The sequence below is a fragment of the Haliotis asinina genome, chromosome 10 (genome assembly GCF_037392515.1).
Source record: "Haliotis asinina isolate JCU_RB_2024 chromosome 10, JCU_Hal_asi_v2, whole genome shotgun sequence".
Lineage (NCBI taxonomy): Eukaryota > Metazoa > Mollusca > Gastropoda > Lepetellida > Haliotidae > Haliotis > Haliotis asinina.
In genome coordinates, this window is record NC_090289.1 from 34,401,198 (window position 1) to 34,428,559 (window position 27,362).

Below are 27,362 nucleotides of genomic sequence, written 5' to 3' on the forward strand. Positions count from 1 at the left end.
ACATTTAAATGTTACCAGAATGTATGTTCTGGTGTAACCAACTAAAATGTGTAAAATTTATGCATCACTGTTTTTATGAGTCTTATAAACTGCCTACGTAGGCAATAAATAAATTTATAGTCTGTAAAAGGAAAATTGTTCAGATTTTTCGTTCTTTTTTTAACCCCTAACTTGTAATGTTGACATTCAGGCAGAGTTTGTTTTGTATAGCCTAAACATCCAAAGGTACATTTTTATCAAGTGATTTTCATCATATCACAGTGTGAGAAGTAGTTTCCAGTTAGGTGTGAAAGTTACTAGCACACAAAATGAGTCACTTACTCAAAATTTGAAAGTAAGCAAAAGATTGAAGAAATAGAGGAGAATAAGATATTGTCGACATGGCACAGGTTTCTTCTGTGTCATGCTCTGCTGAGGTTTCACTATTAAGTCACTAATATACCGAACATTTTTATCAGGCTATAATCTTGCATGATCTTAAAGTGTATTATAGGTTAACACGTCAGAGAGAATAATAATTATTTTTGAAATGACCCCATGAAAATTTACGAACCACTTGGGCCAGTGGCTGTAGAAATTTACTGGTCCTTATAGATTATTACTAGCCACGGCCAAGCAGGCCAGTGGCTATTTTATGCACTTTATACCTCTTGACTCTGAATTGTTCTCTGAATATTTACATATTGTGACTTCCCATTTTTTAACAGTTACAAGGTCAGACCAATTTTATTTCAAATCCGTAAAACAAGATATAAAATTGGTATGGCCTGATTATAATTTAAAAAAGTAAATGCTTGAGTATCTGTTGCTTTTAACTCCCGCCTTGTAAATTTATCTGAGGCAGTGGGGTAGCCCTATGTTTAAGCATTGACTTGTCACTCTGAAAATTAGGGTTCGATACCCCACATGGGTACAATGTGTCATACCCATTTCTGGTGTCCCCTTGCTGTGATATTGCTGGAATATTGCTAAAAGCGACATGAAACCATACTCACTTGCTCACTCCCTCATAATCTTCCTCTCATTCATGTGAGTGAGTTTTTAATGCCACCTTGTGTTGTATAAAGCAGACTTGACTATGTACATAAGTCAGCTGTTGACTACAACTGTGACGAAATATTGTAGTATCTTAATCGTGATGCTTTATTGAACGATAAATATATTCATACTTTTTTTCGCATCGTGATATGTATCTCATAATTGTTAATTGTCACTAGAAATTGATGGTTATGTCAATGTTTATACATTATTTGATATAAAAATATATGTTTCTAAAGAAAATAGCTGAAGATAGCATATCATGATATGTATCATATCATTCCAAGGTATCTCGATACCCATCGTATTATGAATTTTCTGTATCGCCACACCTCAACTGCTGACATCCAAAAGGAAGTTTGTGTATGCTTAAAAAGACGCAGAATGTTTGTTGACTTTCACTTTATGAATTCTCTCACGATTTCCAACCTTTCTATTTCCTGGTATTCATCAGCATTAGAAACAGGACAACAGTGTCGTTTGGTGTAGGGGAAGTAGATGTTCTCCTGCATGTTTTAAATGTAGCTGAGTAAGTGAATCATTTTTTCACAGCTTTAGCAATATGCCAGCAATAACACCAGAAATGGGCTTCACACATTGTACCCATGTTCTACTGAAAGAATTGTTCACTGTTAATTTGGACGATGAAGTAGTGCCTATGTGGATGATGCAGTATTGGCTGTATGTGATGAAGAAGTGTTTGTAGATGATGAAGTAGTGGTTGTTGACGCTTCAAACATTGCTGTTGACAGTATAGTGGCGTTTTTTGACTGTGTAGATGTTGCTGTTAACGATGTAGTAATGGTTGTTCACGATGCAATCTTTCGATGTGCCGTCACTAGAGTCTATGGATGATGCAATAGTGTCTGCAGTGATGCAGTACCTGAGGATGATGCAGTAGTTTTTGCACATGCTGAAGTGTCTATGAACTATGCAATAGTGTTGGTGATGATGTAGTACCCGTGGACAGTGCAGTAGATTTCTGTACATGATGATGAAGTGTCTGAGCAATGCAGTAGTGTCTGTGATGTAGCACCTGTGGACAGTGCAGTAGTTTCTGAATATGATGAACAAGTGTCTATCTATGATGCAGTAGTGTCTGTGATGATGTAGTGCCAGTAGACTGTGTAGTAGTTTCTGAATATGATGAACAAGTGTCTATCTATGATGCAGTAGTGTCTGCAATGATGTAGTGCCAGTGGACAAAATGGTAGTTTCTGAATATGATGAACAAGTGTCTATCTATGATGCAGTAGTGTCTGCAATGATGTTACTAAGTGCCAGTGGACAAAATGGTAGTTTCTGAATATGATGAACAAGTGTCTATCTATGATGCAGTAGTGTCTGCAATGATGTAGTGCCAGTGGACAAAAAGGTAGTTAATCAATATGATGAACAAGTGTCTATCTATGATGCAGTAGTGTCTGCAGTGATGTAGTGCCAGTGGACAAAATGGTAGTTTCTGAATATGATGAACAAGTGTCTATGGACGATGCAGTAGTGTCTGTGATGATGTAGTGCCTGTGATAAATGTAGTAGTTTCTGTATGTGATGAAGAAGTGTCTATGGATGATACATTAGTGTATGTGATGTAATGCTTCAACTGTGAACAATGGAGTAGTTTATCTATATGATGATTAAGAAGTGCCTATGGATGATGCAGTTACTAAGTTTCTATATCTGATGAAGAAGTGTCTGGATGATACAGTAGTTTCTGTGATGTAGTGCCTGTGTACAATGCCATAGTTTCTCTATATGATGAAGAAGTTTCTATGGATGATGAAGTATGTCACTGTTGATGATGAAGTATGTCATTGTTGATGATGTACATGTTGCTGTTAACAATGTAATAGCTGTTGATTGTAAATGGCAGTATTGACAGTGTCGTAGTGGCTATTTACTAAGTGGATGGTTGCCGCTGACAGTACAATTGTTTCTGTTGATGTTGCTGTGGCTATTGCTGTGGCTGTTGATGTGGCTGTTCATGTCAACGTATTGTCAGCTTAGTCGTGGCCTGGCTTTGTAACGATGTAGACATCTTGATAGTACACTTATGATCTGCTTCAGTGATGAGAGCCACAGAGCAGGAAGGAAGCTCCCTGTGATAGACTTGACAGGTTACAGCCAATTCTAACGACTGTCACTGTTTCGTAATAGCTTGAAGCTGAATCGGATGTTTTTGCACTGGTTTGACAGAAACTGTATCTTGTACAGTGGACAGCTAAGGGATCGACCGTGCCTTCTTGAGTAAGGTCACATGATTTTGCCTGATGCGGGCACTTTTTTCATCCTCTCTGTTAATTCTTACCCTTTAGTCTTGAAACTGCTTCAATGGATTGTTATTTCTGTAGTCACTTCTTAGGATGACTGTTCTTGATCTTAGGTATCACTTTGGAACAAATAGTGGTGGTACTCTATTTGTGACATCAACATCAGTGAAGTTTTACTCCTTGTTTCATCACAGTTTACATGTCTAATGGGGGTTTAAAGAGTTTTACAGACCTGTGAAGCATATCAACATACGTATGGTTAAAAGATAAATGAAAGAATACAATCAAAGACATTTCCGAGATTTGAATCCACAGCCAGAGAGCAATGACAAGGTGAAGGAACCCATTTCTGCACAACAATCTCTGCTACCTAATGATGACAAGACATTAATCTCTTTATTTTTTAAAAGAATACATGAAGTTGGTTATGGTGTAAATATGAACTGCAACTGCACTTTCAGGTCCTCATGATATTATTGTCTTCCAAGGCAGTAAGGTAGTCCGGTGGTGAAAGTGTTTGCTTGTCACACTGAACATCTGGGTTCGATTCAGCAAATTGGTACAGTATGTTTGCTTGTCACACCGAATATCTGGGTTCTATTCAGCACATTGGTACAATGTCTGAAGCCCATATCTGGTGTCCCCCCGCCATGATATTGCTGGAATATTGCTAAAAGCATCAAACCATACTGACTCTTAATATCTTCTCGTTTCAGATGACCTGTGATTAACTAACATGAGAGTACATTTTGCACCTGAAAGGTAGGTTTTGATTTGTCCTTCATTTCCTTTCATTGGTCGAGTGTATGTATCAAATATGGCAGTCAGTGTCTCTCTTACATGTGTTAGGATCTGCTGTAATCAGATCAAATACTCGTAGAATTATTAGAATTGTGAAACTAACAGCACATTACTTTGATGCCTTTTTACCTTTAAACCAAAGTGTTAGACGTCTGTGTGTTACAATCCCGTGTCTGATGATGACGAGGAGGAGGATTTGGTAGTTTTATTTGAACTTTCCAACATGATATGCATCTTGCACATGTACCCTGTGTCTGTTGGAATGGCAACCTTTACATTGCTGACAGGGCATGTTCAGGACAGCGTACTACTGACAGTATCCCTGATACAGGATGGGGTAATTGATCACATGGATGATGTTGGCGATAACCTACAATTGTCACTTCACTTGATAGAAACAATGACATTAGACAAACACAGTCATGTCTCTAAAATTGCTGAATCGGGTATCTACATGTGTAATATACAACACCTGTTTCATACAAGTTACATGTTTTGTACATACTATATGAAACCTGCTTCAAACATGTTGCAGCCATTGTTCATGATGTACAACATCTGCTTCAAACATGTTTGCATTCTTTGGTCATACTATGTGACCCCTGCTTCAAACATGTTGCAGTCATTGTTCATGATTACGACCCCTGCTTCAAACATATTGCAGCCATTGTTCATGATGTACAACATCTGCTTCAAACATGTTTGCATTCTTTGGTCATACTATGTGACCCCTGCTTCAAACATGTTGCAGTCATTGTTCATGATTACGACCCCTGCTTCAAACATATTGCAGCCATTGTTCATGATGTACAACATCTGCTTCAAACATGTTTGCATTCTTTGGTCATACTATGTGACCCCTGCTTCAAACATGTTGCAGTCATTGTTCATGATGTACAACAAAGTGCTTCAAACATTTTACATGCATTGTACATGATGTGTGACACCTGGTTGAAACATGTTTACATTCTTTGGTCACAATATATGACACCTGCTTAAAACATGTTGCAGTCGTTGTTCATGATTTACGACACCTGCTTCAAACATGTTGCAGTCATTGTTCATGATTACGACACCTGCTTCAAACATGTTGCAGTCATTGTTCATGATTACGACACCTGCTTCAAACATGTTGCAGTCATTGTTCATGATGTACGAGAAAGTTCTTCAAACATTTTACATGCATTGTACATGATGTGTGACACCTGCTTTAAGAATCTTGTATGCTTCATGCATAACATGACACCTGCTTCATACATATTATATGCTTCTTCCATAGTATATGACACCTGCTTCATGCATAGTTTGGGTATATGCCTTGTGCACAGTATCCAAGGTTTTCATGCACCTATGAATGCCTGCATATTTACTGACAACAAACATCAAGTAATTTGAATAACCCCACAAGAATGTGGCCTGGTTGTGTCATAACTACCTTGGTGTTCCTGGCAGTGACAAACCTATCTTTCATTGAGACAATTAAGGCAGTGTGTTTCCATCTCCTATGAGTGGTGGCGATAATCTGTGGAGCTGTGTAAGGGGCGTAGACAGGTAGAGTTGTGGATGGCTAGCATCACACCAACTAGGCATGGTTTAAAAGCTGTAAAACACTTGATAAATCTGTGTAAAATTCTGGTGATGAAAACCTTTCATCAATCACGTTCAGTGTCACTGCTAGGTGTTGACACAAGCTCCTCTTACTGGTGAGAAAAGACCAACAGATTTGATGAATATTTACATGAGGGGAAAGGTATTGTGCCCACCCTCAATACCTGTGGAGGACAATAGGTATTACGGTCATTCATCGTGTTGATGCCACTCTGTTTGACCAGTGCTGGTTTTCCATTTGCGGGCTAGTGGTTTCACTGCTCTCTTGGGGACATGCTGTTGGTGTTGGTGCAACACCATTACATGGAGGTATTAGTGAATCTGTGGGGACCATCTCTAAATAACTGTGTGAAACTGTATGGGCCATCTCAATATGTCTGTGTGTAACTGTGGGGCTGTCCCAGTATATCTATTTGTAACTGTTGAGACAGTGTTAGTATATCTGTGTGGGAATTGTCTCGGTATACCTGTATGTAAACTGTGGGGACTGTCTCAGTATATTCTTATGGGATTTTATCAGTATACCTGTGTGTAACTGTGGGGGCTCTCAATACAGTCAGGCCGCGTTAGTCCGGAACCTGACAATCCGATTCCCGCGATATCCGAACAATAGCTAGCTGTAACCAATCTTGTTTACTATGTAAACTCATTACCTGTTGATTCAGTAATCCGGTGCTTCACTCTCCGTATCCGAACGTTAATCAGCGGTAACAGATTAGCTAATTACACATAGTTTTGCTTCATTAATCCGGCGGTACATCAAAAAGGTTGGGATAATCCCTTCACACCATGAGCCCCATTCAGTGGTAATTGTTAAGTGACACTTGCGAGTTGAAGATGTCTTTAGTTTGTGATTTTGATCAGTTAGTAGGTCTCACTTTTGGATAGTTGGAGTAATACCTGTCATGCTTACTTTCTGTATAAAACACTGATCGTGTCAAAATGAGGTCACCTGATGCTTGTCAGTCATGATGGCAATTAAGTCCCGCCCCTAGGCGTAAAAAAAAAAAAAAAAAGAAGAGAGAACGCTAAAGCCAATATTGATCTTATGTGTAAACATTTTGGTCAAGAATTCGGACATTCTATCGGCAAGAGCACAATTCCGGACATTGGATATGTTTTGTGATTGGCTATGATCATTTGACAGACAGATGCAATCACGTGGTTGACACCTGATCTTACTTCGTAACAATGCTGTCAGTCACAAGTATGCCAATGTCAAACTGACCAACGTGAAAGTTGATTTCTTGCCCCCAAACACCACATCGCACATTCAGCCAACTTGTATACGTTCGTATGTTTTTGTATTGCTATGTCAAAGGGAAGTAACCCTACTGTAGTTGTGTTCATAAAAGTTCGTTTCAGTAGTCCGTACGTTTCACTATCCGAACGTTTTTGATGAAAAACAGAAGTGTTCGGATTAACGTGGCCTGACTGTATATTGGGGCATCCCAATATGGCTGTGTGTAACTGTGGGGATAGTCTCAATATTTCTGTGTGGACTGTAGGGGCCATTTCAGTATGTCTGTATGAAATTTGGGATTGTCTCAATATGTCAGTGTGGGATTGTTTGGGCCATCTCAATGTCTGTGTGTAACTGAATGGGACCATCTCAATATATCTGTGCATAAATGTGGTGTCCCTTTAAATATATGTGTGTAACTGTGGATACCCTCTCACTATTTATGCATCTAAGTGAATCTCAGTATATACGCAAGTGTGGGGGCCATTTCAATAAGTAAGTGTAAGTTTAGGGGCTGTCTCAATGTATGTGTGAGTTTCTGTGGGAGGCCATCTCAATATGTGTGTAGCTGTGGGGCCCTCTGAATCCAAGTGTAACTGTAGGGGTCCAGTATATAAATATGTGTAACAGGATTATCTCAATACATCTGTGGAACTATGGGGACCATCTCAATATGTGAGTGTAACTCTGGGATCATTATGAGTATGTTTGAGGAACTGTGGATAGCATCTCAATGTACCCCTGTCATACAGCTAAAAGCAACATAAAAATGTAACTAAGCTAAAAATCTGAATATACCTATGAGTTGTATTTTGTATTTTAGATATTCATTTGTCATCCAAAGGCTATTTGTGGTTTGTACATTTGTGCTGTGACATTTCTTAAAAGTACTTCCGTTTTATTTCAGATATTTAAGTATAGTTGATTTGAACAGTTTATTCGCATGTTGATCTATTCCATGACTCTTTTGATGATTTTCGTCATGATATTGCCCTTGGAAACTAAGGAGAGTCAGTTTCTGTACAGTTTAAATCAAGGAATGTAGAAATGATGTTATGTGTGATCATACCAGAACCTATGTATTCAACATTCAGATTACCACGTCCAAGTTTATGCCGGTTTCAGCGTGCACGACCAGATGTTTGGTCATAACTTGACACAGGGATGTGCTGAATAGGAGAAGATGGGATTTTCATGCGATTGAATCTATGGAAGCATGTCTGCTGCAAAGTGCCTGTTGTTAATGACCACTGTGCGGCAGTAATGTATTTCTCAAGTGGTTTCGATTTTGTGGTCAGGCGTGTTGTTTCATTGTGTCACGGAGATTAATTTGAAACTAATAGCACTTTACAAAATGGCAGCATCTTCTATCAAGACACAGTAGGTGTCACATATTTCTGGTATCAACTTTATAGGCATTAGTGAAATGACGACCTTGTTTGTATTAGAGGGCGAAATCATTCATTTTCTTCTCCATCAGTAAGACAGGACCGCAGCTGAAAATAGCAGGGTTGGTGTGTTGACTTTACTCAATGAGTTTGTTTTTATGCCACACTCTGCATTGTTCCATTTTTATGGCATCAATTTTGATGTAATCAAAGTCTGGACCAGATAATTCAATGATCAACAGCATGAGCATTGATCTACACCATTGTTATATAATGACGTGTCAACTAAGTCAGCAAGTCTTACCGCCCGATCAAGTTAGTCTTTGCACAACATGCATGGGTAACTCAAGATAGTCTTGTGGGTGACCAGCAAAGTTCTTTGAAGTTTTTTTCATTAGACATGGCAGAATTGACACTCTCTCACTCAGTGATTTCTGAAACTTTTTGATTTTACAGAAATTTAAGTGTTCACCTGTTTCAGTCTCCCATCGCTAAAATATGATTTCAATGTTGGTGGCAGGTGCTACTTCTGGAATATATTATTTTTCAAGGCTGATTATTCGGACTTATTCCTAACACTGCAAATGTGTGAGTTTTTCTCCCATTAAATAATTTGTCAGGATTTTTTGTTTTCATTTGGAACACCTGTCTATTGAACTAAAATACTTGAACCTGAAGAAACTCACATGCCATTGGTCACCTCACCTGTGTTAACGAGGAATTTATTTTAATGGCAGATGTTTTTCAGCACTTGAACAACCACACCTGAATGAGGAGAAGGTTTTAACACTTACTTCTGAGTGTGAACAAGCACTTCCTGACCTGCTCATTCAGCAATAACAAGCCACTGACACATGTGAACAGGACACATTCCTGAATAGTGATCAAGAGAGTTTTGAAAGAATGTTTCTAATTTATGCCCTTAAAGTTACTCAGCACCATGATGTTACTGTCAACCTTTTTCATATGGATGCAGTGGGGTAGTGGAGTGGTTAAAGTGTTGGGTCATCAGGCTGAAGATCCGGGTTCGATTTCCCATATGGGTATAGTTTGGGAAACCTGTATCTGGGGTCTTCATTTGTGACATTGGTGTAAAACCATACTCACCCCTATATGTAACTGCTGGGAAAAGAAAGTGTGCACTAAGTTTGATTATGACTGAAACTGTAATCAGATTCTTGTATTTGATGTGGGTATCTACCTTACGTTTCGGATCTTATGTTCGCATTGTTTCAGCTTCTTTGTGTTTTCATCTTGTGTATTCTTGCTCAAATTGGGGCGATGGCTAGCCTAATGGTCATGCTGAAGACAAGGGTTCAATTCCCCACAAGGTTACAAAGTGTGAAGCCCAGTTTTAGTGACATCGCCATGATATTGATCGAATATTGCTAAAAACAGGCTAAACCAACCACACTCACTCACTTACTCACCTTCACTTACTCACTCTTGCCCAAGTCAGTTTTCAAGGGTATACTTGCTTTGCTGACAGTTTATGTTGTGAGCAGATTGGGGACATTTTTTTATGGTCGTTGCAGCCTGTTTTTGGCGTCTGCCTGAGGTGTCATGATGGAGGCTGGCAGACATAGGAGGCTGTTATGTATTGGTGATGAGATTCTCCAGACAACTTATCATGAAGTTCACTGGTCTTCTTTGATATACGGCCAAAGGTGCTGTCAGGGGAATGTAATTTGACCATTTCTTTGTTCTTTAAATCCACACTACAATATTCCAGCTATAAGGTGACAGTCTGCATATAATTGAGTTTGGACCAGACAGTCCAGTGATCAATAGCATGTCATGATACAGTGACATGTCCGCATCACCACTTGCCTGATCACCCAAACCTTCTTTACTGTCTTAACACTTGCAAAATTTGAAGCATGGACAGAAGGCAGAAATCTTTCCAGAATGTGTAGCTGATACTTACAACTGTCATCTACACTCAGCTTCAAAACATGACTTAAACATATACAGTGGATATCTCCCAAAAGAAGTTGCCCCCATGACTTGGAATACACAGCAACCTCATGTGAACATCATCACATTCAGTCTGGTCCATCGTTTTCTTCACAATGTATTTTCAGCTAAGAAAATGAAGTTTTCGTATGTATAATACATAAAGGTCTGTCCTGGGAACTCTATAAAGGGGTTGACTGGGTGTATCATTGGCTATATGTTTCTCCTTTGTTGATGCTTCAGTCAATGAAGCTTCTCTTACTTGAAAATAGTTTCCTATCGGCTTTGGCCGTTACCTGTCCATCTTGTGCTCCTGGTTAGGGAAGGCTGTAGGGAAATACATAGGATGTCAGACTTGCAGGGGATTTATTTCAACAATATTGAGTTTCACGACAATAACTGTCAGGCTGATTCTCAATCAAAGTCATAGTGAAACAGTGGACATTGAAAAACAGTCGATTGGTTATTTTTCATATTTTGTTAAAATTGGAGTCATGCAGACTAACATATGAATTTTAAAATGTGAAACTACGTAAACTTATGTGTGATACTTATCTCATTGATTAGATTTATGTTGATAAGTTTGTAAAGTTAGCAGCATACAGCAGACGTATTTAAAGTAAACTTTGCACAGTTGTGAAGAAACATCTTACCTATAATCATAATTTCTGGTGTATTTCTTTTTCATAAGACAACAAGTCAATGACAACAGCATTTGTACAGTACCAAGAACTCCTTTAACATGGCAGCTTATAGACCATTCATATTGAGGCCTCTGGAATATTCATATCTGTACCAAAACCAGGGTAAATTGGGCAATTATTCATTAGATATATATGTACTGATATGTTTAAAATTAGCATCATACAGCAGAGCAAAATATGAATTTATAATGTGTAACTTCCTGAAGTTACGAGTGATATTTGTCGTAATGATAAGATTTATGATGATATGTCTATAAAGCTAATTGGGCAGCCAGCCGCAGTATCTTTGAAAAGATGGTAAACCTCTTTTCATCTTGCCACATAAGAAACTATGACAAAAAGGTTCCATGTGGTATTGAGTTCAGACTGACTTGACAAGATCTGAAAAAAGGCCTTGTTCATCTGAAAGTTGCATTCCTTTTCAGTGATGAATCAGATGTTAAAATGTGTTTTTTTGGTTACTTCCTCCACCTATAGGAAGTACACGAACTAATCTCAGATTGGCCACAAGTTATCAATCTGTTACCGTGAGGACTGAATGTTGTGCTGTCATTTACTCTACCACTACGTACCACTCGATCTAACCCCTGAGTGAGATGAGGTCAACACTTCAGAATATTTTGTTCGTATGATGACTTGCATGCATGTGTATTTGTGGCTGCTTGTACTAGCCAAGACTTGAGCTGGTTTTTTTAGTGCTTGCTCACTGAGATACCGTGCTGCAGTTAAGCTTGAATACCCCACTCAGACACAGTATTATGATTCCAAGCCGACCAGTCCTAGTCCTACCCATTAATGCCAAGCGCCAGGCAGGCACCAGCAAGTGCCATATTTTAACTTCTTTTGGTACGACATGGATGGGGATTGAACCTGTGACGTTCCGTTCTCCTTGTGGATGCTAAAACCACTAAACCATGTAGACCCTGAGTATCTTGGAGTGTTTGAAAATGAGGCTTACACTGATGTTGCCATGACATGTTGGCGCTGGGCTTCTGGGCCGGCGATTATTTTGAATGGTGGTTGGTAAGCATGCACTAATTGTAAATGGGGGTGATATGGTAGCCCAGTGGTTAAAGCGTTCGCCGAAGACCAGGGTTCAATTCCCCACATAGGTACAATGTGTGAAGCCCATTTCTGATATCTGGTGTAGTATTGCTGGAATATTGCTAAATCCGCTGTGCACTTCCCCAACATACAGGTTTCTATTTCTGAAGATTTTTGTTATAATACATGTGTACTGAAGTCAACCATACTAAATGATGATAGAGAACGCTTCAATGGGGATTCAAAGAAGATGATAATAATGCAGACTTGAAAGTGCACTTGTATTTAACTATTTCAAACCTCTTTTTTTCAAATTTCATTAGGAGGAAGTTTTTACCACTTATAGAATTTTTCCAGATATCATAGCAGCAAACCCCATAAGTGGACCTCACACATCGAACCTGTGTTCCTGGTGTGATATGTAAATGCTTTAAACATGGGTATGCGCGTTTAGTTTTCGGCCACATTGCAATATTTCTGCAATGGAATGGAACACCAGTAATGGGCTTCACACATTGTGACCATTTGGGGAAGCAAACCCAAGTGTGACGAGTGAATGCCTTGACCACAAGGCTAGCCCATCTCCCACTTTAAACACCAGCCTACTCCACACCTTGAAAAAATGTATAGTGTGATCATTAAAAATGTTGTTACAAATTTTAATAACAATTTTAATCTGATAATGTCAGTTTAAATGATAACATGACTTTATTAAGTGACTCATACTATTATCTGGAGCCTTGCATTTGTTACTCTATACTGAACACAAAAAGTTAAGGATAATGATTATTTTGCAGGAATATTTCTTTATATTGATGAGTTAGAATACAATTTCATTAAAGAAACAAAAAAAAAATATTCATGATCCATAGCTAGTTTTGTTCAGTATGTGAATAAGTAAATCACATCTATCAATATCCTATAATATTCCATGGAAACTGACCGACAAGAATCATTTTTATGTTAAAATGTATTGATTCAATTGAAAATAAAATGTCAGTGTCATGTGATCAGATATCTTCTGCATGAGTGCAAGGCGACATCTGTTGGTGAATCATAGAGGTAACAATGTCCTTTCAACTCCAGTCTGATTTAAACGGTGACATTGATATCCTAGCAACTACATGTACATCTGATAACAAGATCAGTCTTTTATCTTTGTCACTGAAAGAATAATCACTGATCTCTAAATCCGGTGTCTTACGTCAAGTTTTGGGGACAGTCACATGTCAGCCACATGTTCTATATTACATCAACAGAGCAATAACAATAGCCAATAAATGTATGTCTCATAAACATGTGACAAATAATGAAATGTGTTTGTTAATTTTGAGGTGTGAGATATAGCATCAGAAATATATATATATGTAATGAAAAAATTGAAATTTTCAAAGTTGGAGGAAAGTAGTTCAGCTCTTTTAAACACTCTCACTCACTCACTCACCTACTCACTCACTGGAACATTTCTGTGTCTAAAAACATCTCGATAAACTTTTGAATGAATATGTAAATTAATAATTTGATGGAGGGTATACATGGGTCTGGCCTTCCAGTAATCAGAGTCATCATTTGTTCTCATTTATAATGCAAATTGATGCACCTCTACTGAATATGCATGCAATTTTCCTGTGCAACAGTTGTCTCAGCGCACAGACTAAGGGTCAAAATAATTGTTTTTGTCAGATGTTTAATGAAATATGTTCATGTTTTTGTTATGAATATTGTCTAGGTATGCAGCTGGGTCGTGAAGCAGATGCTGGCTCTTGTACAAAGGATGCAGAGTGTTGATCGCCTTTCACACTCTGGACTCCACCTCTGGAAAAAAAACACACTGAAAAATATCTTAGTCATGGATCTGTTCACTGTTCTGCCTTGCTTACACCAAACAAACAAAAAACTCTTTGCTATATTACCCCACAGAAAGGAGAGCAAAGGGCACTCAGAAACTCCAAGGTTAGCGCTGGAAATATTTTTATGATCAGTAAAATGAGAGTGGATATTTGCTGTTGGGCAGCATGTGTTGTGGGCAGCCATTACAGATGGTATCAGCAGTCTGTATCTTACCTCCACTGGGGAGTAATCTCGGCTTTCAAGTATGTGCTCACTGTCTCTGTCTGGTAAGGACATACATTTTTAGACATATTTAATAACTGAACATTTTACAGAGGAAGTTCAAATGAAATGCAGTGTTTTCAACTGAAATTCATCAAAATTTGTTTGGGAGTTTGTGGTTCAGTCTTCACACCAATAGGACATAGAGAAACAATCTTGTTTTTGTCACCCATGACCTAGAAATAGTGTAAGAAATATTCCTCAATTGTTTTTCAGTACTAAATGCACTTAAGGAAGTATTTATTTCAGTAGTTTTATCAACATGCACACTTTTGAGTTAACTTTATTTTTAAACATTTTAAACTTTTGTGGTGTGAAAAAGGAGACACTTGCTATGCCAATGTTATGTTTTTCTCCCATTTGTTTTATCACTGAGAAATTTGTTTTGGTACAATGGGTTGATATATAAAGTGTGGGGATATGTAAATTACTTTCTTCTTGCTAGCCTGACTGTCAGGATCAACTGATGTGTCTTTGCTTCATTTGTGTATTTCAGTCTGTAAAATAACAGTGATGATAATGATGGTGATGATGATGATGATGATGATGATGATGATGATGATATTATCTGTGATGATTGATATTTTTGTTTGTTTGTGGTTTAACTCTTGACCAGATAGTCCATGATGGGGGTGACTATTTGGGGGTGACTATTTAGGAGATAAACATCATGTGTTGGCCAATTCTTGGTGTTATTGAGCATTTGAAGCATGGGAATATTTCATTTGAAATCTCTGGGTGACACCACCGGTTCCAAATGCATTCCTGTCGACATTGCAAAAAAGTAAACCAAAGGGTTTTACAGTCTGCACTCTTGTACGTCGAGTACGAGTACAGCAGTGAAGTGTCGTCAGCTGGCTGTTTCAGATGGTTCCCATGGCAGCATCTGGAGTTGCTGGAGTTGCTCATTTGTGACGTCATTTTAATGTTACGTCACAATATTGTTTGAATGACATCACCACTGTTGATAATTGACAAAACAATTGTTTGTAATGTTTCAATAAACAGTGAATAGTCTTGCAGTTTCCAGGAATCATATACCATTTGATCATGTTTTTCATCCAATCAAATTACAGAACAGAGTGACTTTTTGTTTACAATGAATCGTTACAGCCCTACGTCATGATATGTAACTTGGAGATGTTGACAGCATCACTGAAGTTAGTGATACTGACTACCAGATCCTATTAGACTCCTCTTCCAATTAGTAGGGATGCTGAAGGTAGCTGCTGTTTTGCGCAACTTCAGATGTTAAAATATCCACTTTGAAGGACGAGAAATTAGATTTTCTCGCCTTTCCCTTTGACTTCAAATCCTCCATTGTATGGCGTGTTGTCGGTCGTCTGTTTACACAAAGGGACGTAACTCGCGATTCACGTTCTTTTCAGGTGTTCTCGGCAAAAGAGTTCGCATTACGAGAGCTAAAAGTTACCGTAACTTTTCTCGTAGCAACGAGAGTGCTAAGATACTTTCGTGAAACGCCCTTAGCAGTGTATCATAAGACATATCGTAGGAGTTACGAGACCTTAGGCTTACGAGAGTTTTGTGAAACGGGCCCCTGTTCTAACTAGAAGGATTAGTTTCTGAAGGTGCATAGTGTTCGCAGAAACAAATAGTTCCTTTCACACTGAAAAGGAGACCCACTGACATGGGAGCTTCAGAGCCTGTGGAAATCAGGACATGCTTCATTGAGGTTTTTAGCGTTGCAGAAAGGGTAAGGGGGTGTGGGAAATCACCAGCAAAAATTGATATCATCACCAACCAAAATTGAGTGTGTCATCATCGGTGAGCAGAAAATCCAAAACCAAAGGTGATCCACTGACCTCTGATGCTTATCATGAATATTGCCACTTTGAAGCTTTATAGGACATAAAGCCATTAACTGACCAACAATGGCAATCACTGGATCTAGATGGTTGATACAAGCCAAGGGCTAATTCTCAACACACACCAGATTGCCTTAGAAGATACTTTTGATTGTTTTAGAATCTACTGACTAGCCAATGAAATAGTTGGTGTGTCCAGCAATAGTGCCTGGGTAATAAATGGTGTATTGTAATGGGGCAGTAAGGTAGATAACAGTTCTGGTCAGTGGGAGGTCAAGGATGGGTGCAGGAGATGGTGGCTTGGTATCTCACCCTTAATGGCTTGTTTGGTTTATGTTGCCGGTATACCTGGTGTCACAGCGTTGATTTTGAATGTGTGGTAAAAGTGATGGGCTGATTTTACATTACATAAATCATACATCATTTTCATTCTGATATTAAAAAAAATACCTATTGAAAAAAGAACTAGTATGCATAAATGTGTACCATTTTGTTACAGTGCCCTCTTAAAAAAATATGTAATTATATTAATAATATGTAACTATTCCCTCTTTACCAGGAATCTGCAGCACTTTTGACATTTTAATATGGTGCTACTGACAAGGAGTGTGCAACCCTTTTGACTCTCTTGCTTCCCTTTTGGCTTTTCCATTTTGGTGCCTTTTTGCCATGTTTCCCTTTTGACCTGTTCCTGATTTTTGGGACTATGTTAATAATCAGGGGCTGATAAGGGGAATATGTCATAAATTAAGGGTTCGTATGGGAAAATACGTCATTTTATGGATTGATATGGAAAATGTGTTATAGATTATGTGTTCATGTGGGGAATTAGATAAATATCATGAATTGATATGGGGAATATATCATATTTTGTGGATTGGTATGGGGATTATATTACAGACTGATGTGGAGATATACATTGTGTATTATGGATTGACATGGGTATGACGTTGATGATTATTCAGTGTGAGGATTATAATAGGTCGATGTAGCCTTATGGTTAAAGTGTTGGGTTTGATTCTCCACAATGGTACAATGTGTGAAGCCAATTTCATATTGCTGGAAAATTGCTAAAAGCAGCGTAAAACCTCACTCACTCTCTAACTCACTCACTCACTCACTCACTCCTGGGAGATGCAGTTAGTGTGGAATCAATGGACCCAAGGAGACAGACAATTTGTAAGTTTGGCATCTTATCTAGACAAGACCTGTCCCAGAATAGGAAATATTGTTAGGTTAGAACCTGGCGTACCTGAACCATGCCTCCTCCACAGCACACAAATACTATCTGCTCTCTTACCATTAATCAGAGAAGACAGTACGGATTTGTAAGAATGTATGTTAGGTTTATTCCAAGATATAGAATAGCCATGACATTGTTAGCGGTCTGTCACCATTACATATTGTTAGCAATAATTATCATCTTGATCAATAATTTCTTTATTATCAATAGTGTTAGTTGTCATCATGGTCGTTATTGTTTATGTCATTGAAAACATTATTATCATTATTGGGCCATACTGGTCAAAGACTTGGATGTGAGTCCCTACATAGGTAAGATGTGTGGAGCCCATTGCTGGTGTCATGGGAGATGTGATATTGCTGGAATATTGCTATAAACGGTGCAAGTGTAAGCTCACTCACTATTATGATTAATAATGAATTTATGATTGTTCCACTTTGTTTGAAAAATATTAAATATATATGTTAGGTTATGTGATCGTATAAAACAGTTGTTGATTGTGTGAAAAAAAATGAAGGGAATAATAGGTTCCCTGTTACCATCATCCTCATCAACATATTCTTCAGGAATCAAGATCTCGCTGGGTTAAGAGTGATGATTAGCACTATGGTTAAAGCGTTCACACATCACTCCACAGCCCTGAGTTTCATGCCTAACATGGGTGCTCTGTGTAAGGCCCTTTTATGATATCCCCAGCCAAGATTCTGCAGTGATATTACTAAATGATTATGAAACTGCTCATTCACTCATTGAAATTACATATGTATCCTGTCCTCTCAAATATGTCTACCTACAGCTAATGACATGGATTTATCGTCCAAAACGGTGCCTAATGACTGGCGTATTAAGTCATCGTGTAGAAATACCCTCCCTGGGGGCTCCACTCATGATAAGCTCCTTCTTGCTGACCCACATTGTTAAATGTCTGCATGGAGTAAAAAACCTACTCCATGTATTGACTGTGATCTCATCGTGGTGATTCCATGACACGAAAGACAGGGTTAGGGTATAAGAAGCTGTCAATCAATGCCAACTATGGATTAATACAAGGATGGCTTGACCCTGTTGTTTATCTATGTTCTGTGAGTGAGAGAGTTCAGTTTTATGCCGCACTCACCAGTATTCCAGCTGTATGACCTGTAAATGTTCAAGTCTGGACCAGACAGTCCACTGATCAACAGCATGAGCATCGATCTATGCCTCTGGGATATGATGACATGAGTCAAATCCAGTCAGTGAGCCTGACCACCAGAGTCACTTCCATGTAGAGATTCTAGATGAATTAAGCAGTTTTATAGGTACTATGACAAAGGGTTGTGAACATTCAAACCTGGACCAGACTCTCCAGTGGAGAGTATCATGAACACATTTAATCTACACATTTGGGATATGATGACATCAAGCAAGCCTATGATCCAGACCAGCTAACTCTGTTAGTCACCTGCTGGAAAACTATTCTAACCTGGATGTTCATGGATCAAAAATAAGTGACTGCAAGTGTGGGTCATGAATTGACTTTCAATATTTCAGAATTAGAATCAGTTTGAAGAAAGTTACTGGATAAAAGTGAAATCTCCAAGTGTCACACCACCACCTTTCTTTCTGTTTTCACAAAGACAAAAATAATTACTTCATTGGGGTTTTCATAATAATTAGTTACACTGACATTGTTTAAGAAGCTGATGAACGCTAGATCAGCTACCATATTACAGTGGAAGCTATCAAAAACGGCATCTGTCCAATCCGGCAAGTTGTCAACACTGGCACAAAATCTCAGTCCCATCAGTGGCTTGTACATTTATCACCAACTCTGCAATCCAGCGCATTGTCTAAACCGGATTATTTCTTCAATCCCAGTGAGTGCCGGTTTAGATCATATTACCATATTACAGTGGACGCTGTCAAAACCGACATCTGTCCAAACCGTCAGCTTCCACTGTATTCCAGTTAGTTAATATAATGATATCGATATCTTATAAGAAGAAGTAACATCGGAATTGTATGATCAAATCATTTGACTACGTCATGGCCAAGAAATTAATGTCACCCATAGTACAGTGCAATAAATTTATTTTATGTCTAAATATCTCTTCCAGACAGAAATGTTTGTTTTCTTCATTACTTCTTCCCATTTTTTCTTTCAAATTTATAGTGCAAGCAATTAAATTCACCTTGCAAGAAGATTATTGAAAAAGTATAAAGTAGAACCCAAGAGTTCATTAAAAATTTGAACTAAAATTAGGTGCTTATTTTTCTCATGAATTACACCGGTATAAAATATTTTTTATACGGCATAGGCCAGGCCATTTAAAGTTCTTGTATAAAGACCAAAAGCTACATTTTGCATAAGTTAAATAAAGAATTGAAACTGTCTTGTTTGATGGAAAATGTTCATTTTTATGTTCTATATTTCTATTTACAATGTGTATCAGGATTATTTCAAGGGATTATTTTCAGTTTATTCACCTGCCTAATGGCAAAGACAGAGAATAGCCAACAAAAAATTTAGTTGGTCTGGCCTTAAAAAATGAAGTAACAAATTGATTTTATTGATCAGGAATACCACATTTTCCCTGTAGGTTATAAGACAGCTTCAGTGTTTCAATGCTGCTACTCTGATGGCAGACTGATCCTGGAAGGAACATGCCTGGCTTGTCCATTACTCTGTGGCAAGATCCAGGGCTGACTTGCATGAAGTGATCTTAGCGCTACAGTGATTGTAACTCCCATTCTTCAACATAGGCTTAAGATAGTCTTAGCGCTAACATTGCTTTGTGCAAGTGGGCCCAGATCATGGAGGGGCACTTGTCTCCGAAAGCACATTTCTCTAAGCCAACTTGGGTCCCTTGAGCATGCCAGAAACCCTTTATTATCGGTTCGAATCCTGTCTCACCCCAACTGTGTTTTTAGGTTCATTAGCTCCATGCTGGAGTGCCCTGAAGAAATATGATCTAATCTGTGTTGAAAATAGATAAGTTTGCTGCTGAGTAAATTTAACCAGAGCCAAGTCAGCTGATTTTCATGATCAGGAAAGCAAATGTTTTTGCACTTTTGTTTCCAACAAGAATAGGTTAAAATCAAACTTTGCTTCGATACATCTTGTATTTACATTCAGTTGTCCTGTCTTTCTAAGTTATTACTACTGTTATATACAATTAACACAGACTGACATGATTTTATGTTCGACTGAAAGATACTTATGCAATGTTATAGACTGATGGGGTATTAATTATTTATTAGTTCAGAAATTATAATATAATTTCCTGACATGAATTATTTTTCATAGTGACTCTTTTATGGGTTTAATAATGACTTTCTTGGAGATAGGGAGAGTAAAGGTGTCTGCCATATTTAGGAACCTAGGGCAGTACCTGACAATACCTAGCTCACGAATTTCTTCGTTAGGGTGATGGGTAGCCTAATGGTTAAAGCATCAGCTTGTCATGCTGATGACCTGGGTTTGATTCCCCACATGGATACATTGTGTGAGGCCCATTACTGTTATCCGCCGCCTTGATATTGCTTGAACATTGCTAAAAGCAGCATAAAACCGTACTCTCTTGACACGCACTCACTCATTCTCACTCACTCACTCAAGTGGTAAATGACTCTGACGTATAATATTGGGCTTGCCTTCCAAATCAAGACAGACCTTGATGATCCTGAAATACTGTTCAGAGACCCTTTTACCCCACACACTCACTGATTCCTAAAAATGATCCTTGGATCAAGACAGACTTTGCTTTACCCATTGATTGTGGTGCTCAGAATTCCTTCCGAAACTCACTGAGACAACTTGAAACCTTGGTTAAAGTCAAAGGGTCTTGTGCAAACTATCAGGTGGGAGAGGAATTAGGCGTGTACTTCAAGTCGCAAACTTCTTGTCAAAGTAATTTTTAACTGCTCAATGTCTCCCAGCTTTGGAGACACCACAACATTTGTCAACATTTGACATTCTCCCATCTGCTGTTTTCAATCCCGAGCACATCTGTCGAATGAAGATTGTTCATCATATATTTATAATATTTCATAAGTCAATACTTACATTTGCTTAAACCCGAGATGCAAGATGTTAGAAGGCTGATGTGACATTTCATCGACCTAGAAGTGTGAACAGGCAAACATTGGAACATGGGTAGTGAGCGAAATGCAAAAGTTTTTTAATCAGTGATGGTGCTTGAAGTCATGTGTTAAGTACTTGGATGTCGGACGTAGACCGTATTGAGGTAGGACTAAATGATATCGTAAATATCTCCACCACCGTATAGTGTTTGGTAGAAGCTTTAAGTGTTTTCATTTTATGAATGGCATACCTCGACAGCAGCATGCACGGCTCATTGTGTAGTCTACTTTCTGTCGATGAATGAAATAGGACCTGCTCGGTAGGTATATGTGTATTATTGTTCAAGTTCAGCTTTGGCATGGTGATTGATTCTCAGAGTCTTCAATGATTTTTCTGTTTGTACTTCAATGATTTACGACATTGGCAAGTGTGTCGTATTCTATGTTGTCCTTAATATGCGTTTATCTATTGATTTTTTTCCGGCCAAGATAAGACGAGGTTTATTGTGTGAGATAGATGTTAGTATGTACGGCAATAACATGCGATAGGTCTCATCAGAAACGGGGATATTGGCTAAGTGGGACTTGATCTCCGATTATTCAGCCAAGTCAGTGGGTCATGCTCATTGAAGGAGTTTTTGTGATTACAATAATGGAAGTATACCTTTTCCTTTTTCGTCCATATTTTTTAAGGGGCAGTGTGATTGCCTACTGACTGAAGTGTTGGATTGTCACACCAAAACCTGGATTCGATTTCCACATGGGTACAATGTGTGAAGCCCATTTCTGGTGTCCTCTACCATGATATTGCTGGAATACTGCTAGACGCAGTGTCAAACCATAATCACTCACTCACTCCATATATTTTATGATATTGTTTATGTGTATTTCATCTCCAGCCCAAACCAGCAAAAGAGCAGACGGGTGAAATTTTTTTAATGATAACACAAAGAATTATCTTATTTCATGGAATGTTGTAACTTAGATCCCTTAATCAGTGTTGAATCAAGCCAGTGTAATTTCGTGATTTACTTGGTTTCAGGTTACTGCAACACTATTTTTATTTTTGATGTGTCACATGTCACGCAGAGTTGATATTAAGTAGGCTATTTTGGAGTAATGAAGTGTAATCTTTATGACTTTTATCACCACTTATTATGGTTAAAATAAGCATCAAAGGTTCAAAATGAAAGTCAAACAAATTTCGGTAAAAATTAGGCTGTAAAGAGAAATGACCTTGACATCTGTGAAGAAGCAATAACCCTGGCTGGCTGTCAGACTATCGCAACTCGGTTAATACCTACATTTGAAAAGCTGGTGAGTTGCACAACCCACAGATCATAATTTCTAGATGCAACACTGCTTAATGATTGTCTTGAAATTAATATTTGATGTAGATCAAGTCTTTTTCTAAGACAGTTATTTTTCAAATGGAGAAACCCATGCTTGCCATAAAAGGCGACTGTGCTTGTCGCAAGAGGCGACGAACATGATCGGGTGGTCAGGCTGACTGACTTGGTTGACACATGTCATCGGTTCCCAATTGCGCAGACCAATGCTCATGTTGTTGATCACTGGATTGTCTGGTCCAGACTCAATTATTTACAGACCGCCGCCATATAGCTGGAATATTGCTGACTGTGGCGTAAAACTAAACTCACTCACTCACTCTTAAATGGAGATGAAAAATAGGAAGCTGCCTTTTTTATGACTGTGCAAAGGTGAAAGTGTTCTTTTAGTCATGAAAGGCATACATTTCCGTAACAGTGATGAAAATTGAGGTGTGTGCACAAATTGTTGTATTTCATGTCAATTTAATAAAAATCCATGGTGGATGGAAAAGGGAAAATATGCAAAGTATTTTGGACAGCCTTACAGGAATTAACATGAACTTGAGCAATGGGGGTGTGACTATTTGTTTTGCTGATTCAGCTAAAAAGTCGTGCTTCTTGAGAAGTATAGCTTTAGGTAAGCCCAGTGATTAAAGCATTCACTCATTTGGCTGAAGACCCAGGTTTGATTAACCTTATGGGTACAATGTGTGAAGCCCACTTTGGTGTCCCTTGCTGTGATATTGCTGGCATATTGCAAAAAGTGGCATAAAACCACACTCACTCAATCTGAAGAACTGAATGGGAAGTCTTCTTATGAGTTAATCAAACTTCCATTCTTATATTGTTGTACTGTACTTCTTAACTTATAAACTGCCACTCAAAGAAGTTACCTGCACTGATCTCTGGATTGTAAGATGAACTTTTGAATAGAGGGACCTAGGATTCAAATGCCAGTTTTGCAGAAGTTATTCCAAGTTTGTCAACAGGACTCATCTCTTTTCTCATGGGTGTCATGAAAGAGGTAAACATCCTACATCACTTTAGTATTTACCTCCTGAAGCTGACATACTACCCCTGGAGAAAAGGGTTAGAATTGATCCTCAGTAACCCATGCTTTTGATAAGAGGCAACTAATTGGAATAGGTGGTCAGGCTCACTGACTTGGTTGACACATTTGAGTAGATTGATGCTCATGCTGTTGATCACTGGATCGTCTGGTCCAGACTTCATTATTTACATAGCTGGAATATTTATGAATGAAGATGAATGTTTTGGCTTCTGTACTCCCAGCGTTGGTCACTCACTCTCACTCACTCACTCACTCACTCAATCTGGAATTCAGTTAAAACCAAATTTAATCACTATGTCCAATTATTCAATCAGGTTGATAATGATCAGTATGGACAATGAATGGCATGTGATTGTAGTGAGACAACATAAACGGTAGGATTCCATATGGTAATCATCTCAACAGATACTGATGCGTAATTGAAGTACTGAAAGTATCCAGTCAGATTGGCTTGCTGTCCGTGTTTACTGATACAGTGAAGTGTGAAGTGCTGCCCTGCTGGAACACAACTCTATACCTGTGTCTCCGGGGAGGCCGACTGAGATAGGTAAATGACTAAACGCTGACATTTCTCGGGTGAAATTAGGTTACACCAGATCAAAGCTGGCTTTTCATAGAATGAATTAGTGGAAGAATGGGCTAAGTCTCCTGTCTGCTGGTCAGTTAGGTATTGCTATTAGGGACATTTGTTTTGGGTGTTCATTACAGCTGTCTGGTGTGTTCCCAGGGGATGTTGCAACAGACAGCTGTTTTTATGGGATTTTATCTCTTAGGGCTACGAGTCATTTGTTAGGGCTGAGGATATAGGCAGTTTGGGAGATCTGTTTGTCGGGTAAAGGGTGGATGAAGAGTTGACTGTGTTGATGGATGGTGGATGGGTTAGGGGTAGGATGGAGGGTAGGTGGGTTAGAGGTGGAGATGGAAGGTAGGTTTGTCAGGGTTGATATTGGAGCGAGGTGGGGTGGAAAACAGATGGGTGAGGGTGGTGTTGGAATGAGGTGGGTTAGGGGTGGCGATAGAGAATAGATGGGTGAGGGGTGGTGGTGGAATTAGGTTGGGTTAGGGGTGGGTTAAGCGTAGGTGTGTTAAGGGTGGGAAAGAAGGATTAGTGGGTGAAGGCGGAGTTGAAAGTAGGTAGGTTAGGTGTGGGATTGAAGGTAGGTGGGTTAGACGTGGGGTATAAGATAGATGGGTGGAAGATATATGGGTTAATTAGGGGTAGGGTAAGCCTACATGGGTTTTGGGTGGGAAAGGATTGGTTAGTGAAGATGGGGTTGAGGGTAAGTAGGTTAGGGGTGGGGTTGAAGGTAGGTGGGTTATGGGTGGGTTGAGGGTAAGTGGTTTAGGGGTAGGATTGTGCGTAGGTGGGTTGTGGGTGGGGTGGAAGGTAGGTGGGTTGGTGTGAGGATGGAGCATAGGTTGTAGATTTGTGGTATTGGAACATGGCGGCTTAGAGGTGGGATGAAAAGAAGGAGGGTGAGGATGGTGTTGGAATGAGGTGGGTTAGGGGTTGGTTGAGCATAGGTGGTTTAGGGGTCGGTTTAGAAGGGTATGTCGGTTAGGTATGGGTATGAGCTATAGATTGGTGAGGAGTGGGGTGGATGTTTTGTATTTGGGTTATGAATAAGGATAAAAGCTAGGTTGATTAGGGATAGTGTGGAGCATAGGTGGTTAAGTGTGGGGATGAAGGGTAGGTGGGTTAGGGTGGGGTGGATGAAGTAGTGGGGGGTAAGGGAATGAGATGGTTGGTTAAGGAATCATCTCCACAACATTTGAAAGAAATATCAGAACTTTCAACCTTTTGAAGATAATGCTAAAGACCCACCTCTTCCAAAAGGCCTTTTTGTCCTGACATCAGCGCTTTGAGCATGCATTATGCATGGAAATATGCGCTTTCTAAATAAACTATTATTATTATTTTAATTATTATTAAGGATGGTGGTATATTTGGGACAGTGAGAAATGGTGACAGAGGGTGGGTGGGTTTGGGGTGCTTGTGGTGGGTATTTGGCTTTCTAAATAAACTATTATTATTATTTTAATTATTATTAAGGATGGTGGTATATTTGGGACAGTGAGGAATGGTGACAGAGGGTGGGTGGGTTTTGGGTGCTTGTGGTGGGTATTTGGCCTAGGGATTGGGAAAAAGAGTGGATTGGTTTGGGATTGGGGTGGTAGGGTATGTGTATGACAGTGTGGTATACTCAGTTCAAGATGACTGCTTTCATGACTTGACACACTGTAACCCTCTATCTGGTGATCTATGGAAAATAATGTTCAATCACAATGATTGATGACCTGCTTTAAATTCACATTATATCCTGACACTTACGATTTTATTAATAATTACAGCATTACACTGAAAAGTATGAAGTAAAGAAATTCTTAAATAGATGTGTCATGGCCGAAGGCAATATTTCTAGGCATGCTTGCCTCCATGGGGAACCTGTGCTTGATTCTGTGTCCCTGCTGGTAATGTGTGTTTGTCTATTATATTTTGTAGCCATTATGGGGAAATAAGAGAGTCTCTTAGGAACACTTCCATCAGTCACTGCTGGGATTACCTCAGTAACAGTCTGCTTGGTGAGAGCTGCTGTTGTTTTGATACATTGACTGCACACGTAGATCATTGTATGGTAGGATGTGGTCGAGCTCCCGTGAATGGTGATTGTTGTCATGAATGGGCCGTTTTGGAGGTGAGAGCTGCCCCAAGGGCACTGACAGGTCAGCTCAGGAAGGACTGATGGCTGGTGATAATGCAGCCATTAACCCATATGTACACAGCAAATTTACACATAGGTGATAAGTTTGTTCGTTTTAAACAGTCGTATCATTTGTAATACCAGTTGTGGCAGCTCATTTTGAAGAGAATTTAAAACTACACTACAAGAAAGATAGTTATGATGACAAAAGAATTAATGAGCATCTTCATTTTTGTAAAGTTAAAGTATTGGCAATTGGTTAAGAACTAATTATTCACCTGAGCTCACCAGAATTATCTATCAATACACATGTGTATCCCAGCGTGAAATTGTTTGTGTAAACTATCAACTAAATGTAGGTAATACTGACAAGAATACTGCCATTTGAACTAATTGCTATTTGACTTGCTGTGAAAGAACATCAAACGAGTTTGATCGCTTTGTGCTGCTATGATTACAAAGTACAATTTGTGACAGTCTAGGTTACACAGATTACAACCAGTTGGGCTGGTTTATGAAATCCCATGCTGCTGGTTGAATAATCCTGAGTTGTTGATTACATGGGTTGCAGTCTGACGACTAAATGGTTTCAAATTACATATGATTTTTGTTGTGTTGCTAAGATGGATCAGAGATAGATAACATTACTCCACGCCTGTATTTTCACCTGACTTACCTGGAGTGATTTGATTAGATTTGCCTCACCTGAAAGGTTGTCAGGTGGAAATACCTGTGTGAAGATAATAGACTAGCTGTGTAGAAATGTGTCTTGACATATGCAAGTGATGCTTACTTGAAAACATCTTTGTGTATGTGCAGCTATGTATTTTGATAATAATGCACAAGTATTATAACTGCATGGCTAGTCTCCAATACTCCTTTGTCTGAGTCCATTACAAATGACATGACATATAATCTGGAAATTTCATGTCTTGCTTTCAAGAGATCATATATGACCACTA

General features: G+C 38.8%; 1 long non-coding RNA gene across 1 annotated transcript in view; it reads left to right on the top strand.

Moving 5' to 3' along the window:
* The first annotated feature begins 4,022 nt into the window (after positions 1-4,022).
* Positions 4,023-27,362, top strand: part of LOC137298018 (uncharacterized) — an 86,905-nt gene continuing 63,565 nt past the window's right edge. The window contains exon 1 of the long non-coding RNA XR_010957709.1: positions 4,023-4,070. This is a non-coding gene — a long non-coding RNA (uncharacterized lncRNA). The remainder of the gene's footprint in view (positions 4,071-27,362) is intronic.